The 7,123-nt window shown below is 29.4% G+C and overlaps 1 protein-coding gene across 3 annotated transcripts in view; it reads right to left on the minus strand.

Moving 5' to 3' along the window:
- The window catches only part of LOC107438320 (uncharacterized), a 30,282-nt gene extending 25,574 nt beyond the window's left edge, over nucleotides 1-4,708 (minus strand). Inside the window, exons 1-2 of one of the 3 annotated variants that reach the window (XM_071184254.2) lie at nucleotides 4,369-4,708; nucleotides 4,247-4,293 (exon numbers count right to left, since the gene is read on the minus strand). The gene's annotated coding sequence lies outside the window, so the exon portion shown is untranslated. The remainder of the gene's footprint in view (nucleotides 1-4,246; nucleotides 4,294-4,368) is intronic. The other 2 variants (XM_087159908.1, XM_016050583.5) reach the window with 2 other exon arrangements.
- Nucleotides 4,709-7,123: the final 2,415 nt, after the last annotated feature.

Consider the following 7,123-nt stretch of genomic DNA (forward strand, 5'->3'; position numbering starts at 1 on the left):
ACCGCTTTGGAAAAAGAGTTACGTCCCACCAATTCCTGTTTTCGTGGCCACCAAGGTTACCCGACCTCACTCCAATGGATTTCTCATTATTAGGATACTTAAAATTCACAGTATACTCGTCCAATCCAACAAGGTTGTCTGAATTAAAATCATAATAGTATCATACGTACGATTCAACAAATTCTTCTTAACATATTTCGTGCTTCCATGCTATACACTATTTATCGGATGCAAAGTGTGATCATTTGTGAAGACGGCCATGTAGAAGATGTTTAAACGTCAAATACTTTCTCAGTTATTTCTTCTCTGTTTTTAAAGGTTTTTATCATTTTCTTCTCGTTTGCGATAAAAAAATGCCGAAGCCAGGCAAAGGCCCATCGTCGCGATTTCTTATGCTAAAAATATCGTTCCAAATCAATTTTAAGTTTTCTACTGTAAGGATAACGCTTCGATCTAGAAAAAAAAATTAGCCATTTGAAAATTCTATCACCATAACTGTAAGCGTGGGAGGGGCGCAATCGTTTATGGTACAATTCTAAAACGCATATGACATTATGCCCATCTACAGCATTTTATTAACCTCACTCAAACGGTAAGCTCTCCATAGAATCTTATTTTATGATCAATCTGTATATACAGTCGAACCTCTATAAAGTGAACACGCTTAATATGAATGTCCCTTAACGTGAACTAATTTTCGATTCCTCGTCAAATTGTATAAGGATATAATACTTTAAAGTATTTTGCCACGTTTATATAAACTTGCCTTCGTGTATGTCTGTTCGGGTGGAATTTTGTAATCGATTTTAAACTAACTTCCCGACTTGCTACAGACTTCAGAATTGAATGATTATGCATGAAAAGGAAGAGAAAGAAGACATACAAAGTAAAATAAAATTAAAATTAAAAGAAATTAATATTTTCGCTATTGTCTTTTGTTTTCGATTCGATTATTTCAAATTAGTACCACATGTCAGTTGAAAAGTTTTGTGTACAGTGAGAAAAAAAATTGAGATTTTGGAAGTGAGCACAAAAAAAAATAAAAAATAATATTTTTAAAAACCACGTTTTTGTAGTGGAGAATAATAATTAAAAAATAAAAATTAGAAAAACGAAAAACGTGGGGCGCATGAAATACATAGCGGTACATATACACATACATATACACATTTTCTTACTTATACACATGCCCAGCCACATACACATCCACATATACACATGCATACACACAAACGTATTCCACATACACATCCTCATTCAGATACAATTACAATTACAGATATACATATACATATTCTCATGAGCACACATACACTAATATAACATTACTGTTATGTATTTCACGCTCCCCACGCTTTTCGTTTTTTAAATTTTTATTTTTCAATTATTATTCTCCACTACAAAAACGTGGTTTTTAAAAATATTATTTTTTATTTAACATGAAATATCTTTTAAAGTGAACAAGAATTTCTTTACCATTGGGAAATTTTTTTTTTATATGAACAAAAAAATCATTTCTCCTCCGAGAGGTAAGAAAACTGATCATTCACAATATCTATATCTATAAGAGTAGGCATTTTGAATGCTTTGTTATAATGTTGATAATTGCAACATTACAGCAGTCAAATGAAAGAACTGTATTACTTAGGGAGGAGGGCATTACAGGAAACAACAAAAGTCTTTTTGTACTCCAATACAAATAGATTTTTCTTTCACCTCATGGGTGTGACTGTAAAAGAGCACGTTGATGCTTTGTTCAATATGGGTGGTCATTTCTCCAACACTCTTATAGGTTGTTTTAAGAAATTTATATTGAATTTCCACAAGTGAACACGTGTGGAGCTAACATTTTTCTGAAATTTTACTAGCGAATACTTTGGTTTACTTTCCACTCATGGATGCTTACGAAGCAATTTAAACTGCTCGTTATTTTGTAAAGCAAAACGAAAATTCAAACCATTTTTGGATATAGATGATAAGTTCCAAGACTTTTGGAAGGCATGAGCGAATAAGAAAACAAAATTGTGAACTATTAACTGTTATTTTGTTAGTAATTTTCACTAATTTGCGCAATAAATCAGGTTTTTTTTCTTCTATCAGCTCGTTACTTTTCATTAATTTTTTATTTGCTTTCCCAGACTCTTAAGGAGAAAAAAAAAGATAAAGCTTCGAAAGTAAATACACTTTTTTAAATTTCGTCTGAACAAAATTTTTTCATAACCTTATTAAAAAATTTTTCATTTAATTCTTCCTTCATAACTTTACTTTTCTTTTCAAAAAAAGAAATTGATTGTATTTATTATGAGATGTAAAGAAGTGATTAATTTAAAGCGCAAAATAAAAACATTTATTGAAAGGAAGTATATATAAATTTACAGACACAACTAGATAACAGATTTAGATAACAGAAAATGAGTGTGTATTGTTTGATTTTCATCACAAAAATTTCTAAACTGATACCGTGAATTACTTTCAACGTGAACAAATTTTCTGAACACCATCGATTTGACGTTAATGAGGTTTGACTGCATATATATAATATATATATATATATATATATATATATATATATATATATATATATATATATATATATATATATATATATATATATATATATATATATATATTTATATATATATATATATATATATATATATGTGTGTGTGTGTGTGTATATATGGTTGGTAGGAAGAATGATTCTGAGGTCGAGAAGGTCAAGTCATGAAATTCATAAATTCATTAATTGCTACTGATAAAAATTGACAAAAATCAAAATGGAACTAATTTCAACCTAACAATACAAGGATCTAATAATATAAATAATCTTAACAGTGCACATTTTAAATTATGTTAAAGCCTAATAAATATTGCTTTATTTTGAACTACTAAGCTTCATTAAAACCAGTTTCAAATATAATGTACTGCATTAAAAATTTATTTTTTATATTTATATAGAAAAAAATTATTATTTAAGTCAAATTTGGTTTTTATTTTCAACAGTAGTTTTTGATAAATCAATATTAAATGCCAGCTGAGAATCAATGGCATTAATACTCATTTTGCCATCTGCTGTAAAAATAATCTATTTTCATATTCAATCAATATTTTGAAAATAACAAATTTAAATGTGCTAACTCATTAGTTTTTCCTAAATGTTGCAGCAGAAAAAGAATTTAATATCACAATTAAGGAAAAATTTTTAAATTATGTATCAAATATATTATAAAGCTAATCATACTTAGTGAGGTTAATGATTGATAATGATTAATAAAGAAATCATATTCTAATAAGTGATGTCTAAGTAATTAACTCAATTTATTATGACAAACTATTACATGTTCAGGAACTATGCGTCTTAACTTGCCTTATAGAAACATTTGTTTGTTTAAGCTCATTATTGATAAATTAAAAAAAAGTGAGTCTAAAGACAATAATAAACTAAATAATTAGCATATTCATTTCTACCGTGATGTTTTCTATCATTCAAAATAATGAATAAAGCATACCATTTATCAATCGACGAAAATTTTAAGATAAATTTTAAATGATAAATAGCAGAAATATTTCAGCTACCCACAATAGCCTAATGTCGACACCAGTTCCCCTATACACTTATCTAAAAAGTTGCTCTAAATATAACTACGAAAATTGATTTTTTTTTTTAAATTCTGAAATTATATTTATAAATACAATTTTCAAAATAGAAATACACATTGTTCGATTTCGATTGAAATATTAAAAAAAGAGACATTTACACATTTGTCCAATCCTACATAAAATATATTGCCTGTAAAAGTTTATTCATACATATGGATCAATATCTGAAAAATTGAAATTTCCTGAAAATTTTAATATTACACAATATAATAAAATACTTTTTTAATAAAAGCTCATTTATCTATCCTATTTGTAATAACAACTTTTAAATATTAAAGGTTTCAGGGAAACATACTTTCTTTTAATTTCTGATTTTAAAAAGTACGTTTTTTCATTTTACGTTTTCAATAAAAATTAAGAAATTCAACGCATTTATGCATATTTTATAATGCCCGTAACTCGATCTGTTTTCTTATCAAGTAAAAAAAAAAGTGTTTATTATATTTTGCTACAGTTCATGCTTTCAAACTAGTGAAATAATTCATGCCCGCGAATTGTAATAACACTATCCTTTCTATCTGAAAGCTAATTTTAGAGCTATATAAGCACGATAATAAACAACAAAAATCAAAATAAAATTACTTACCTTGACATAAACTGCTCAACATCAAGTAATTTTTGGATCTTGAAATGCTTAAACAAAATTCATTTGAAAATTGCAATTTTCAAAAAAAAAATTTCTGGCAAAAGGAAAGAAACTCCACTTACCCTATTTTCGGGGCAGTGCAACAGGGTATACGATCAAAAAGACGCAGTCATTGTCAAAGTCAGGAGATCACACTTTTAGGAAAGAAGATTCAGTCGGTCCAGTAATGTTGTAGTACTGGGGGGAATGGAGCTTCATCTGGAAACTCGGTGCTCGCGCCTTTTCCCAAGTACCAAAAAATCAATATCCAAGACCTTGATTTTGTAGCGTGTATGCACATCTTTTTGAAAAATTCTAATTAACTGTGGTTAGTTTAGAATGCTTCGCTTATCACTGTTAAACCATATTCCTGAGAATATGTTTGCGAACGGTTAATTAGATGAAGGTGTTTATTTTTACTGTAACAAGAACATCTAACATTGCTACGAAACTAGATACGTAGGGGAGAGTGGGGTAAAATTCAAAGGCCTATTAGAGCTAGGCCGTTCAACTTAGCCGTCAGATTTAATCAAGATAGACATTATTTAGTTGTGTATAACATATCCTTCTTGAAAAAGTCATAGATGCACCGTTTTTTTTTTCCTCTTAGAAATGTTTTTTTTTCTTTCTAGAAAAAGCCAAACCACTGAAACTTGCCCCATCTACTAGGGAAGTAAGAACAAGTGCATAAGCAAATTCTATGGAAAATTTGGAAATATTAGAGATTCAGTGAAAAAGTAGCAGATTTTAATTAGAATTTGCAGTAATTATCTTCTTCCTCCACTTCACTTCGGCATTCGTGGGGACCAGCTAAAACACTTTCTTCTATAAATCCACCTTTTCAGTAAAAAAACAAACAAAACAAAAACACCTTTACCGTATAAACATCTTATATGTTTTTGTCATCTTCATTGAAAGAAACATCAATGGATGGTGTTTTCAATATAAATATAAACAACAATTTCCAGCTCTTGACCTGCTCCACTTCCGGTTAGAAAGTATACAGCTGCTTATTACAGCTTATTCTGTGGCGAGGCGGTATTTTCAAACAGATAATTTTGTTTTTAATTTAAAAAAAATAAATTATATAATTTCTGAGCTCAAATCTTCTATATTTCATAAGATATTAATTATGTTAAGAGTAATTGTGGTAAGTTTGAATTAAAATTTTTTTTTAGTTATTTATAGATGTATTGTTAAAAAGGTGACATGGTTGCTCGATTTCCGATATGGCTTCTTTTTATTTGTTTATAACTGTCTATCTCGTTGCAAGCGGTGCACCATCATGTTTCAGTGTTAGTATATTTGTTCGAGCAGCGAGATTAAGTTCATATTGCAAATTATCATTTAGGTTTAAATTTCGAAGTTGGCATATCGTTGACAAGGTGAGAAGTGTTTTAGGTATAACGATTCTTTTTTTCAAATGACGATTCTTACGTCTTGAAATGACAGGTCTTCAAATGACGATTCTTTTTTAAACTCAAATAATAAATCATATAACAAATGCACGTATACAAGAAATACTATTCAAGAAAGTCTCAAAACATAATGATCACTTTTTGAACAAAATGGTTTCAATATACACCTGAAACAGCAACCCGGAAGTATAGAGAGTAAAAAGCTTGCAGTGCCCCCTAGTGTAGAAAACAACATCCATATAGAACAAAACTGTTTTGTTACGTATATTGGTTCCTAATAAATTTCTCTTTTTTTGTTTTGAGGTTTTCCATTTTTTGAGTGACTGCAAAACAACTTTCAGCACATTTTTTTTAAATGTTCTTTTTCTTTTTCCTGAGGTTCTAAATCATCTTTATAGGGTGATGGTAGTACTCGGTCTTATCCCAAAAGCAGTGGTTTTCGAAACGAAACAGAACCATGTTACTACTGGACTTATGAATTCTTAGTAAACATAGAATAAGTGGTTAAAAATATTTTATAACAGTAATGATCAATAAATAAGGATAGTTTAAACACAAAAGAACATTAAAGAGTTGACATAGCAAAGCAAACTTATCAACACAGACGCTATGAATTCTACAACAACAGTGCACCTATAGGACAGCTTCTTATTGCCTAGTACTTACATCAAAACCACAAAAGTAACCCGAATAATAAATAACTAATCGATAACTCTGGGGAACAATTTATTTGTCTGTTGCAGATCTTAGATATTTTTGCGTCTCTGATTTCAAATCTGCAATCGGTTTCTCTCTACAGATTGCAATTTTTATGCAATTTAATAATATATTCCTGATCAATATTTTTTGAAATTCACTCAAGTGCAAACAGTTGGTAATCACGCACTTATGCACATAAAAGGTAGCAGGGATAAATATTGCTAACCTTTTGTCTCGTGCATGTTCACTTGTGTTGTCTTCACTTTATTTACTTCCACAGTACAGGAGTACCTAGTGTGACTTACTCGAGGAATTATGGCATTATTAATTCAGATTGCCTTTTAAAATAAGAGTTTATCATTAAATAAATATAATTAGTAGATATGAGTAGGTGCTCTTAACGAAATGGAGGATAGATGAGTAGGGAAGCGAAGTTTATTAAAAGTTATACATTACATAATTAAACAGCGGCTAAAATAATAAAGAGTGAATTATTGAATTGGAAGATTAGTGATGAAATATACATTTTATGACACAAACTCTTCTCTCCAACGATAATGTATTTCGATGCATGATGAGATACGTTATGATAATATGCTTTTTGTTTGAAGTGTTTTCAAAAGAACAGACAAGTGTTTAGGTACGTATATGCTACCGTAAATGACCGAAATAAGAAGAAAGTCTACTTTCACCGGCAAATGTCAACAATCACATAGTCGCT

This window comes from Parasteatoda tepidariorum, chromosome 3 (genome assembly GCF_982258835.1).
Source record: "Parasteatoda tepidariorum strain Cologne lab strain chromosome 3, Ptep-v5.0, whole genome shotgun sequence".
Taxonomy (NCBI): Eukaryota; Metazoa; Arthropoda; class Arachnida; order Araneae; family Theridiidae; genus Parasteatoda; species Parasteatoda tepidariorum.